The following is a 12,649-nucleotide window of genomic DNA, read 5'->3' on the forward strand; positions in this document are numbered from 1 at the left end:
AGTGTCAGGCAAGCTGGAGCCATGAATTACCTTTGGAGTGGAGCCGTAAGAAAAGCTCAGAACTTCTTAGGATCATTTGTTGTGTGGAAGGAAACTTGGAGCTGTGACCTGAAGTGCTGTTTGATTTCAGCTCAGCATCCAGTCGTGGTCTCCTGCTCTGGGAATAAAACCATCTGCAGGTGGTGCCCAGGCTGATTCAGAGGGGCAGAACATCCCCAGCCAGCCAGACTCAGGCCTGGATCCCTCTTGCTCTGATAAATAGATAAAACAGCTTAGGAGAGCTTTTGTTAAATCCTTTGTTACTTGGATACCCCTCTGTGCCTTCGGGGAAGCTGGAATGGTTTGTGGGGTAAAGCATGAGATTTATAACTGAAGAAATGTTGGATTTGGTTGTTACTCAGCTCCTCTGGGAACTCCCATGGAAGGAGGGCTGTGTTTCCAATGTTTTGTGTTATCCTAAAGCTGTTGGAGCTGTGTGTTTGAAAATATTATTATTGATAACATGCATGTACATTATTAAAAGAAAGGTTAGAAACTCATTATAGTTTATACAGGCACAGTGCTTTGGACTTCAGATTGCTGTAGAATGAGGTCAGGATAAGAAATTCACTTTGGAGTGACCCACAGAGCAGCTCCAAACAGTTCTGAAACCTGCAGAATTATTAGATGCTAATTAAAAAAAAAAAAAAAGTCCCTTTTCTTACTGTGTGGATTGTCTTCCTAGAACAGTCTCCCTGTGAGCAGTGCCTTGAGTGCAGTTCCCATTCCAGAAGCACAGAACTCAGGGAGCACCTGCAGTATTTACATTTACATTTACACCAGGGCTCAGACCACTCCTCCTTTCCCTCTGCTTCAGTTTTCCATGCCAACTTTGTCTCCCGGGCCCAGATTTTCATTGTAACTCCGATGTCACATTGTGAAACTCTGCTGGAATAAAGTGGGCCTGGTTTTTGGAACCTCAGGGCAGCCAATAACTTAAATTTGGGCAACGATGCCTTAGACTTACAGGAATTCCGGGTGTGCTGGCACAAGACAGTGGTGATTTCCTGTTTGTTGATTTATCTCTTTTCCATAGGTAAGCTTCAGATAAGATCCACAGGGAATTTTCTCTTGTAGCTCCAGACACTTGTTGCACTGATTAATGGCTGTAAAGAATTTAATGAGTGGAGACAGAGGAGAAAACACAAAGTAAATTATGACCTCAAGCCCTCAAATTAACACACAGATAATCTATGTATTTTAACTAATTTCAATAGCATGTACCTTTATAAAAGATAGGTTGGAGTTGTGGCCCCAGGGGAAGGGTAAGGATATAAAACTTCAGCTATTGTTTTCTCGCTGTGATTTAACATCACCTGGGAGTGATTTGACACTGCTCATTGGGTGCACAGCTGGCTGTGAGAGGACAGCAGATTTTGATGTCATTGCAGGTGGAATTGCTGCCTGACAACCACCCAAATCAATGTAATACTGGAAAACAATTGAATAATTAAATTTATTGTGTAGGTGGAAGGATAAGACACATCTAAGTCATTATGGAGCTCAAGAGTTATCTGGAAGTTCTGATTTACTTCTGAGCTGATAAGGATTGCAGTGTTTTAGTGGTGCAGTGTGGATTACAACTTCAGATCTTACTAGCAATGCAATTTTTCTTATTGTGAGCTGGAAGGAAGCCACAATTAAATAAAAACATCTAGTTTTGCTGTCCAGGAAAGAGATCATACCCCAGCTAATGGTATCAGCTCCTCCAAGCCTCTGGGTGTGGGCAGTGCAACTGAATGATCTCCCTTATCAAAACCAGGTTGGCCCTTGGGATGGAAGAATGATACAGAAGGAGAATGAATAATTAGAAGTTAGGTTTTGTTTTTTGGCAAATGAGACATTCATAAGTAGCCAGACAGACACTAACCTAATAAAACGTTTAAGATCTTTTTTCTCATTACATGAAAAAAATGTGAACAGCTACAAAAACTAATCAGCATCTATTGAGTGCAGGTAAAAAATTAAAACCAGAAATGTGCAGTTTTCATAAATGGTTGTGTTTGCCTGCACAGAGGGGAGGTTCAGCATCCTCCTTCCTTTTGATCTGTTCTCTTAAGGTTCAGAAAGCAAAAAGCCTCTGAGGGAGGTGAGACCCCGGTGTGGGATGGACTTGCCTCGGTGAAATGTCCTTGCCAGTGCCTGGAATGCTGACAGTCCTCAGGTGCAGCATGGCAATGATAACACAGAGTTTAGATTTTGTAAATTTACTTTTGACTTGCACACTGCTGAATTGCTGGCTGCCTTCTATGTATTTTTTTCCATATGTTTAATAGCGGGAGAAACATTATTTTATCAGTGTCTTTCTTTAAACTCCAAATTAGGGTAAATTAATCACAGTTAGTGGCTGCTGCTGCAGGAAGCACTGGCAGGATGGATGGCTTTTGTGTGTGTTTAATATGTTGATACTTCTTGTCAAATAGACTTTCTCCTACTGAGTGTGTTCTGAGTAATGGAAGATGAGAGGGGAAGGGAATTAAATCCCATTTATTCAGTGGTTTATTGTTTCTCTCTCTCATCCCTGAAACCCTCCAAAAGATTAATTAATGGATGACAAACATCTCAGCTTCAGCTATCCAGCTGAAATACATGATGGATCTTGGAGCTCATCAATTTATTATTAGCTTAGCAGTAAAATGATAGGAAATAGTGCAAAATGGACAGAAAGCCCCAAATCCTCACGCTAATCCTGATAAAAGGACAAAGAATTGCTCCTAAATTCCTGTACCAATGGGGATCTTTCTGCTCTTCAGAAATCCTGGCCACATTCCCAGGAGGAAGCAGAGCAAACAGGTGGGGGGGGATGGGGGGGTGGGATGTGGCTCCTGACTTTTGTCCTCGTTGTAACAGCAGAAATCCAAAGTTTGTTCTTACAAAGCGCTAAAAATGACATAACATAGAATGTCCTTTTTAGGCTTGCCTGGATGCTCCGCAGAGCAGTTATTTATGTGTTGCAGCTTTTTGCCACTGAAGCACAATTTCAATATTTTAGATATTCTGGGAACTGTTTTTAAGCCCTTTAGGCACCACAGAAACACAACATTTATTTGTAATTGCTGTGTGTGTTCCATGTGCAGCTTGTTTCAATGTTCTGGACAGGGACGTGTTGCTTACACCGTGTGAGCCCTGAAGAGCACTCATGTATGCAGCAGAAATTCTGATTAAACACCAATTGATCAGGCAATTTATTATCTATTTCTAGATTATTTTCCCCTCAGCTCACATTCTGAGTGCTATTGGAAGGCTTGGGTGCTTTTGCCTCTAGGAGAAGATGCTTCCAGCTGTGTTTGCAGGATCATCTGAATTTCAATCTGATCTGCTTCCAAAAAAGGGACCAATTCCTCCCAGCTGGGCTTTTCTGCCCTAATCTTTGTCACTGTTGGTGGCTGCACCTCTCCAGAGATGCTGGCAGAATAAGTTTGAGGGAAAAGTGGGGATGCAAGAATGGGAGAGAAATAGGGGGAGGAAGGTGATGCTGAGAGGGGTCAGGCTGTGAGAGCTGGGGAGCAAATGTCACCCCAGTGAGGGAGCCATGTCCAGCCTGGGCCCTGGCATGGATGGCACGCTGGGAAATTGCAGACCTTGGAATACCCTGAGGGCCTCGGTGCAGCAGCATTAAAGTGCAGTGAACTCAGAGTGAGGCTCAAGTGCTTCTCCAAAGTTCAGACAGAACTTTGCATCCCTGAATGCTGTGCCTCAGCAACCCCCCTGTGCCCTGCCAGGCCAGGCTGCCCCACAAGGATCTCTGACATAAACAGATTAAAAAACATTAGAAAGGGAAGAAGACCTAAATCTTCTAATTTTCCTTTTCAAGGTTTACTTTAATCTCCATTGCATGCAAAGGTTGAAACAATTGCTGGTGTTTTGTCCCTTCCCACAGGTCCCCATAACTGCTGCACCCCTGGCACGTGATTCAGTCAGATCTCAGTCTGGGTTTGACACCAAAATCCCTGTAGTTCCTAATTTTTTGAATGATGCCATCACATTTTGAGTGTGTGTTAGTCATGGATGGGAAAGGATGGAGTTCTTCTGTGTCTTTTTAAGATGAATGAACTCACTTTGGTCTTTATGGATGGTGGTGCCAAAGCACAAATATTGAGTTACTCCAGCTGAAGTCATTGCTTTGGGAAGAAGAGAAGGAATAGAACACAGGCTTTTTCGTTTTTATTTATTTTTAGAGCCTTACCCATTGTTTCCTGTATTTTTTTTTTATCTTTTAAGGTAGTAAGTCTTGTACAAAAAGCTTTTTTTCCCCTGCATTTTGATGATTTCCTTTAACAAATACTCTAAGTCATAAATATTCCATTGCTTTATTAAAAAAACCAAACCCCACCCAAAGGAAAAAACCCAAACCCACACAAAACCCTCCCACAAATGCAAGGCAAACCCAAGCAAATCTGTTTTTATTTGAAGGATTAGTTTCTGTTTCCCTGTGGCTGTAGCCCAAAGACATAGATCAGGACAGACAGTGTGGTTTTGTGGGGAACAGAGAGAATAAAATTTCCTAGTATTTTCTTTGAAACCATATTTTCTGTTTATAAATGTTATAATATTTAAAATATTTTTATTTGATTTCCTCTCCCTCTTTTCAGATGGGGATATTTTCCTGCATAGTAAATTCAGCTATGTGTAGGAAAACCCTGGGTTTGAATTCTTGAAAGTTAAAAAGGTCTTGTTTTTCAGAAATCAACCCATTCCAGATTGGTTTTAACCTAGATATTTCAAACGTGATTTGGGTTGAGAGAAACAGTTCTGTGAGTGCTCCCAGCAAATATCTCATCCCTCTGGGCAGATGCCATTAAATAAACATGTGTTCACTACTACATAAGAACATTATTTTTCTAATGTGGCATATGCATGACAAGCACAGAAGGCTCAACTGTCAAACTTGGAAAAATATCTGTATAGCTAATTCTGGGCTTGCTCTGCAACCAGCTTTTGCATATGTTGTGCAAGTGTTGTTTTTCTGCATAAAATGCTTTTGCTTTTCAGTATCCAGTATAATCCTGGGAGTAGAATAAGCCATGAAGTAACAGAATGTCACTGAAGGCCTGTGAGGGACCTGCTGTGAAGCAGAGTAGGTGCAGGTAGAATTTAGATGGTATTAAACCACTGGACATGTCAATGTAATTCATGATTAATTCAATGGTATTGGATGATTTTGGAGGGAAGAGCCTTTTCCCAGTATCCAACCTAAACCTCCCTGGCAGGGCTCTCCTTGAAGAGGGAAGATGAGTGCTTTCAGCATATCCTGAGAATTGATCAGGATTAATTTATGGAATTAGCCAGCCCTCAGAAAGATCGGCCCACTCTCCTTCTGCTGACAGGTGCCCCTAAATGTGTCCTTTTCTCTGGCCAAGGTGTGTGTGAGCAGCATGGAAGCCTCTCCTTTGGAAACTTGCCCTGGAAAGCTTTTCCAAGCTTGCAGGGGATGAGCACCATGGAATAATTGCCTTTAGAGGTCCATGGAAACTGAAATAGAATTGTCAACTGGGGTTACATTATTAACAGCATCTCCCTTTCCTGGATGCTGCACAACCATGATGTAATTAATTAAATATATCTGGACAGTGGGAATAGAGGATCTGGCAGAGGGGCTTGTCTGGAGAGCAGGAGCAGATGCTGCTGTGTCTGGGGCCTGCAGAGTCACGGGGGTGGCACTGGGATGGAGTCACTGGGCACTTCTGTGTAAGGCTCCAGGTGAAATTGTTTTAGCCACAAATTCATCCATGGATTTCACATTGGCTGTGTTACAGACCCAAAAGTGATTCAGTGAAACTGAGCTGTCTGGAAGTTTTAGGCAGCAGAGACAACAAAATAATGTGTGTCACCTGCCAGCCATGTGTGTTGGCTATAAAAGATCACTCATTTCTGACTTTGAAGTCGTACATTTCCCCAAACTTACCCAAAATGATGGGCAAAAATAAGTACAGCCCATTGTACCTCTGCTCACTTACTTCTTGTGTGTCATATTTATATAATCAGTTGCATCTTTTAATAAATTTTGAAAAATTGGGGCTCACTTATATTCCAGACACGGTCGATTACTTTTTTTGGTTTAAAAAAATGGAAGTTAAATAATCACAATGCTGAGAATTGTCTGAGAATGATTGTTGTAGATTTTTCCAAGTAGTAATCACAGGCCCTGCTTAACCAGCTCCATATGGCCCAAGGCATGTAGGCAGCTCTAAGTGGGACAAAGAGTGTTGGAGTGGTAATGAAATATGCAGTAATCATCAGGGCTGTGTGAGCTCTTTACATTATTTCACACTGCTGCTTTGAAACAAAGAACAGGATGTGGCACATTTAATGCTTTCCCCTTGAGAATCTGTTAGAGAAAAGTTCAATTTTTAATTCAAAACGCAAGGGAAGCTGCTACAGAATTAAAGATGTGGATGCTGCCCAGATGATCTATAAATAACTTATCCATGAACAGCAAACCCTCTCGAACAGTCATGAGGAGATAAATGTGCCCCTCCGACAGCACACTCACCCTGAGCCCTTCCTCTCACATTTGGGCTTTTTCTGCTGAGTAATTTCGCTGTCAAAATGGCCCCCAGTTAAACTGGGAGATGCTGATGAGAGCTGTACACTGCAGATAGAATCACAAGTGCCTTTTGTTTTGTTCTTCCATGAATCTTTTCTGTTTGTTTTGCTCTTCCCACTTTGTGCTGGTGCCTGGTGTGATGTCCCCAAGCTGTGCTGCCTCAGGTGCAGAGGCACACCAGCATTGGCTCTCTTGCCCTCCAGCATTATTTTGCCCATTGGCCATCCCTGTCCAATTCCCTGTTTGGCTCCTGCTGCTCAGTTGCTGATCCAGGGGTTTGATTTTAAGGCATGTCCAAGTGTGGAGATCAGCATCATGGAAGATGGTTCTTGGATACAAACACCACACCAAAAAACAGTTACTGCACAGAGCTCCCAAAGTAAAAATGTTGTATTGAGGTAATATTTCAATTTTCATAGATCTGAAATTGCTTCTGAGCTTCCTCCCTCCCATTCTCTTGCTTGGATGCAGATGTATCCTGGTATCTGCTGGGGAGCCAGCCAGGAATAAATGAACATCTTCAAGTGACAAGGTTCTAGTGTGCACTGGTTTGATGTGAATATCTGAGTTTGGACGATTCCTTAGCATTAGAAGTACTTAATACATTAAGTACTTTCTTTAAAATTGTGTTTAAAAGCATCTGTGGTGCTGTCCATAATGTTTTCTAGAATAATGAATTTATTTAATGTTTATTAAGGGTGTTGTAGAATATGAGACTCTTCAGTATATATATGTGTGAGTGTACATATATATTTGTATATGTATATACAAGAGTCTTATGTTCCTTTGATACACCAAAATAAGAGCTTATTAACCAGCAGTGGGATGAAGCCAGTTACTTCCACTTCTTTCTTAAATTGGAGTTTGAAAATGAGCCAAACGAGAAGTTAATTTGTTTTTTCCTCTTAGCTAATCTTGTGTGTATTTGATTGTGTAACTTTCACCAAAATTAGCTTATTTACAAAAAAGCATGGGGCTGGGATGCTGCAGGAGGGAGTCCCTGGTGCCTGGGCTGCTCAGCTCTTGGAAATGAGCACTTCAGGGTTTGGGGTGGATGGGGCAAGGAGAGGCTGTATGGTACTGCTGGAATCTGAGCAAGGGACACCATGCAGGAACTTTGAAGTCTTCTGGACTAATTTATGCTTGATGTCATGTGAAAATGCATTTAAAATATAGAGAGACCAAAAGGAAGTTGAGGAGGGTGTATTTTATTTTAGCTGCAGATTAAATGCAGCATTCCAATGGTGATGTCTTGGCAAGGAAAAGACATTCAGACCACTTCTGTGAAATGCAAAAGTGACAGCAGTGAGAACAGGGATCTATTGCCTTACAGATTTGCTGACAATTCATGGGGAAATTGTTGGGAATGAGGAGAATTTTAGGTGTAAAACACTGCTCATCAGGCACGTTTCCCCACTGCAGTATGAATCACTTGCCAAAACATACCCCAGCAGAAGTGAAGGACTGGTTAAATAATGTGTCTGTCTCCTACTGGTCTGTCTTGGAAAAGATTCTCATGCGTGGTGAAATTATTTCTCTTCCCTGAACATTAGGCATTCCACGAACTTTAGACATTTTCTACTAAGGTTCTTGTAGGTTTTCGTGACCTGATTGATTTTATTTTGCAAAATGAAAAATATCAATAATTTTCCAGAATTACTCCCACTGATCTGACTTTTATTCCTTTCTTATAGCCCAGGTGGAACTCACCACTGTTATTGCTGAAAGTTAAGTTTTGGAGATAAAGGTTAAATACCGACAGTAGTGACCTTTATTTTTGTATTTTTAAGTAAAACAGAGATGGTGCAGTTACTTTAGACATTAAGTCCTCTCTAGCAATTTTAGTAGAAAGAAGCTGCATGTTGATAATTTTGGTGTGCTAATGCTGCAATGAAATAAAGCACCACAGAACATAGGTATTAAATGTGAAGAAATCAAGATTTCTTTTGTTTCTGATGTGATACTTTCTGCAAATTACTTTCTGAGAATTAATTTAGGGGCAGCCCATTTCTACCATGATTATGTGGAAAGCTCAGGGAGGTGCAGGACACTGGTGGTGGGGAAGGAGCACAGCTGGGTTGGGAGGTGCAGCTGGACACAAACTGTGCTCCCAAGGTAAGGGGCACAAGGAGTGACCCAGGGCACGGATTTTATGTAAGACAGCTTGAGATGGTAGCTCAGAGCAATTACATGCAGAGTTATTAAACTGGGATTATCTCCCTGTTGCTACCCTCTTTAAACAACCCAGACATGTTTTGTGGAAATTTAAATGCATTGTAGCTGGGGTTTTATGCCAGCAAAATAATGTCTGGAGTTATTGTGATGCTTTGTGCTCGAAGGCAAAGGCCTCTTACAGGCCATGGGGTATCACATAAACAAGAAGGGAAGCATAAAAGAAAATAAATTGTCAGTAGCATCAGTCATTGATCTGTTGGTTGTATTTGATAACTTTTATCAGGATGAAGAATGTATAATGGAGTACATTTCCAAGAGGATATCTTTCCAGCTGTTTTATATTCTACTTGAGAGGGGACAAGTAAGCAAAGCCAGTGTTTTAGTAATCTTCAGCTGAAGCTTCATTTGCTGTTGGATTATGTTTAAATGTTACCAGTGAGTGCAATTCTTTGGCCCAGAGAGATGGAGCTGGGTGGGGCTGCCAGGGCACTGGGAGATTTCACAGGGGCAGGGGGATTTTTCCCTGTTAATTTGCAGTGAAACTCAAGGGCTGTGATTTGTATTTAGCCATGGTTTGCAGTAGTTAGGAGTTGTTTTTTACATCCCTAGCGTGACAAAGTCAATTAAGTCTGGCTTTGCTGCTTCTGGGGTAAGTAGGTGAGAATTTGGGTTTGGCTGTAGGCGTTCTGAAGTGCAAGATGCATCAGCGATGGAAAATCAGCTTATTTTTGTTCCACGAGGGACAACCGTGGTTGTTGCAGGCACTCTGTGGGGATTGAGCCATGTGTGTGTTTGCTTTTTGACACTAAAATTGTTGACAGAAAGGCAAAATGCCGATGTCCATTGCAGGCTCCAAATGGCAGCTGGCACAGCCTGGCAGCAGATCCCTCCCTCCTCGCCCCACCAGGAATGATCCTGCGGGTTCCCTGTCACACTGGCTCGGGGTCCTGCAAGGGCTGGCTCCTTGCCGGGGTGTCCAGGGGCTGTGCCAATGTTCTGGGCGGGCTGTGCCCAGGGCAGGCTGTGCTCAGTGAAGGCTGTGCCCAAGGCAGGCTGTGCCCAAGGCAGGCTGTGCCCAGTGGAGGCTGTGCCCAGTGGAGGTTGTGCCCAGGGTGGGCTATGCTCAGGGCAGGCTGTGCCCAGGGCGGGCTGTGCCCAGGGCACACCGAGAGCCCTGTGGATCTCACGGGGTCACCCTGCAGTCCAGCTCAGTCTCAGTCCAGTTCACTTCTCTGGGTGGCTCCTTCTGCATGACAGCCAAGGGCTTTCGTGGAGATGCAGAAATGGATGGTTGTTATTTACTGAAATATTAGGGGAAATTAAGTAGGCTGAGCTGTAATCTTCTTACTGCTGTGCTTTTAAACAGAACTAGATTTTTTAATAAAAGCTCCATTTATAATTATTTTTATTTTAGAAATAGCATTTTGTGTTCTCCTGTGCAGTGAACCCCTGGGCTACGTGCACAGAACCCTCGTGATTTAGAGAGAAGCTGCAGAGTGCTGTGTGCAGAGCACTGTTCTTGGGTGGCTTTGCCTGGATAGCTGTGGGATGCAGCTCAGGAGCGTGCTCTGGGAGGGGAATTTGATGAAAGCCCTTCATATTGCATCCCAGAGGTGTTTTCCCAACACCTGTGCTGCTCCGGTCTGATCGCAGTGTCTGGTGTTCCAGCATGGTGCTATGGTGTGTTCAGGCTGCCCTGTAGGGCTTGTTGACCTTCTACTGCCCTTTGACCCTGGACTTCCAGTCTGTAGGACTGTAGGAGACAGATCCTTCAAGGGCAATAAATTCTCAATATTACTGCTCACAGAGCAGCTATTGCTTAACTGTTCAGAGCAGGGGCCATGGCAGAGTTTCTGTGTTGGGTGGCTCCCCTAGAATAGGGACCCACTGGGTCTGGGAATTGAATTAAATGGTTCCAATCAAGAAGTATTTCAGAAGTCAGCAATTAATGGGGATCTGCAGCCTTGGCTTCTCTGAAAACCTTATAACAGCCTTCCAGGGCCTTAAAGGGGCTCCAGGAGAGCTGGAGGGGGCAACACCTGATGCACCAGTGCAGCTGCCATGGAGTCAGTGGGAGTGGTGCCATCACCAAGAAATGCAGCTGGTGAGAGGGACTGGGCTAAACTGGGAGGGGGACTATTCACTGCGTTTTACTGGCAGCAGGAGCTCTCATAAGCAAGTGAATTAAACAAGTTTAGCCAAGAAAGTTGAACATCTCCCAAACTAGTAAGGCTGCAATTACAGAACACCTTTTTTAAAAAGATGTCAAGAAACTTATTTTTGTTTTCTATTTGTTCAGCTGTTCAGTAGTCTCTTAAGTCTTGGAGATATTGGAATGGTGAGCACACCTTTTGAGGAGTATTCCTCCTCCCCTAAATGGGTGGGGTCATAGGAACAAAAGGTATTTAATGAATTTTGATGGAGAGTTAAGGCTGAGAGACTTGGAGGAACAGGTTAAGACTCCTGATTAGATGGAATGCAGAAGTGGAAGCCACAGACAAGACCAGGGAAGATACTCTTGGGTTGTTGAAGATGAGATCTGTTCTGTTGTCTGAACTGTGGGAATGTGGGATGCTCTGTTTCAATAGAGCAGTGCAGGAAGGCTGTGCATCTATCCCATTCCATATGCAGTTCAAGGGAGTTTGGAAATGGAACACCTCACCACTGTAAGAGGATGGCTTCCTCACCTTTGAATGGGTAGACTTAGAAGTGCCACAAGAGCCCAGAAATGAAGGCCAGGTGTGAGGCTTTTTTGTCCTGTTGGAGCTGCCAAAGGAAATGCTCAGGAGCTGAGGAGTGCCTGGGTTTCCTGGCACTGCAGTCTGGAGGGGGGTCAGACAGCACCAGGATTCTCCTTGGCCCAGTGCTGCTCCACCTCTGTGTGCCTGTTTGGTGACAGTGGAAGGGAGTGGGGATGTGTTTGTCCCTATTCCCAGGCAGTTACTCCTTGGCAGGTCAGCAGAGGTGCCCATTCATTCCTCACTTGCTGTGTGTCTTTCGACTTAGTTAAATCCACTCTCAGCAAAGCTAAACTGTTTGGGAAAAAGATTAAACCAGACAGTTTGACTAATTGAAAATGAGGGAAATCCTCTGTGACTGTGAACACTGGGTGTGCTTTGTACTGTATTCCGCTTTTCTCTAAGCTAAATCATTCTTTTCTCTGTGTGTATATCTACAGATAAAGTAGATTAACTTGTTGTAATCTTAGCTACTGTTTTAATAAGGCAAAGGAACATTTTGTTACTGTTGATTCCTGGACTCCTTGGAGAGGAAAAACTTCAGGAATACTTGTCAGTAATAATTTTTAAGGGCAACCCACAATCCTGATTTTTAGAAAATTAAGTACTTGCTATGGCCTATATGCCATGAATGGAATTGGTCAGTCAAAAACTCTCTGGAATGAAAGGAAAAGCAGGGACAAGACATGTTGGCATTGCTGGGATGGTTGGCCACTGCCTGATAATTTAAAGTAGAGTTGAGAAACTGATGTTTCCAACAGAAAAATATATTTCCAGCCATAGTGAAAAGCTGAATTTCAGAAGTGCTGTTCCATCTGTTGCTGAGGAGGTCCCACTGTGCAGGTAACAGTCCAGTAAAAAAAATCAATAGGGAATTTGGAATCTTTTAGGAAGCACTTACATTCAACAGCACTAAATTAAAATACACATTTATATGCCTCTTTTTTCTTTGTGATTTGTACAACAGTTGCTTATTCTTAAATATGCTTGGTTAGATGAGTTCTTATTCTTCTCCTGCTTCCAAGCCCTTTCATTTTGTTTCTGCAATGAAGATGTAACAATTTATGACATCACATTAATATCCATGGCAACAGCCTGTAAAGTGAACAACATATTGCATTTGCATTGCAGAACCAGCAGTGAGGGAGAC

At 42.8% G+C, this 12,649-nt stretch overlaps 1 protein-coding gene across 1 annotated transcript in view; it reads left to right on the plus strand.

Moving 5' to 3' along the window:
* The window catches only part of MED13L (mediator complex subunit 13L), a 167,170-nt gene that overhangs the window by 57,414 nt on the left and 97,107 nt on the right, over positions 1–12,649 (plus strand). The window lies entirely within an intron of this gene.

Source organism: Geospiza fortis, unplaced genomic scaffold, assembly GCF_000277835.1.
Source record: "Geospiza fortis unplaced genomic scaffold, GeoFor_1.0 scaffold408, whole genome shotgun sequence".
Classification (NCBI taxonomy): Eukaryota; Metazoa; Chordata; class Aves; order Passeriformes; family Thraupidae; genus Geospiza; species Geospiza fortis.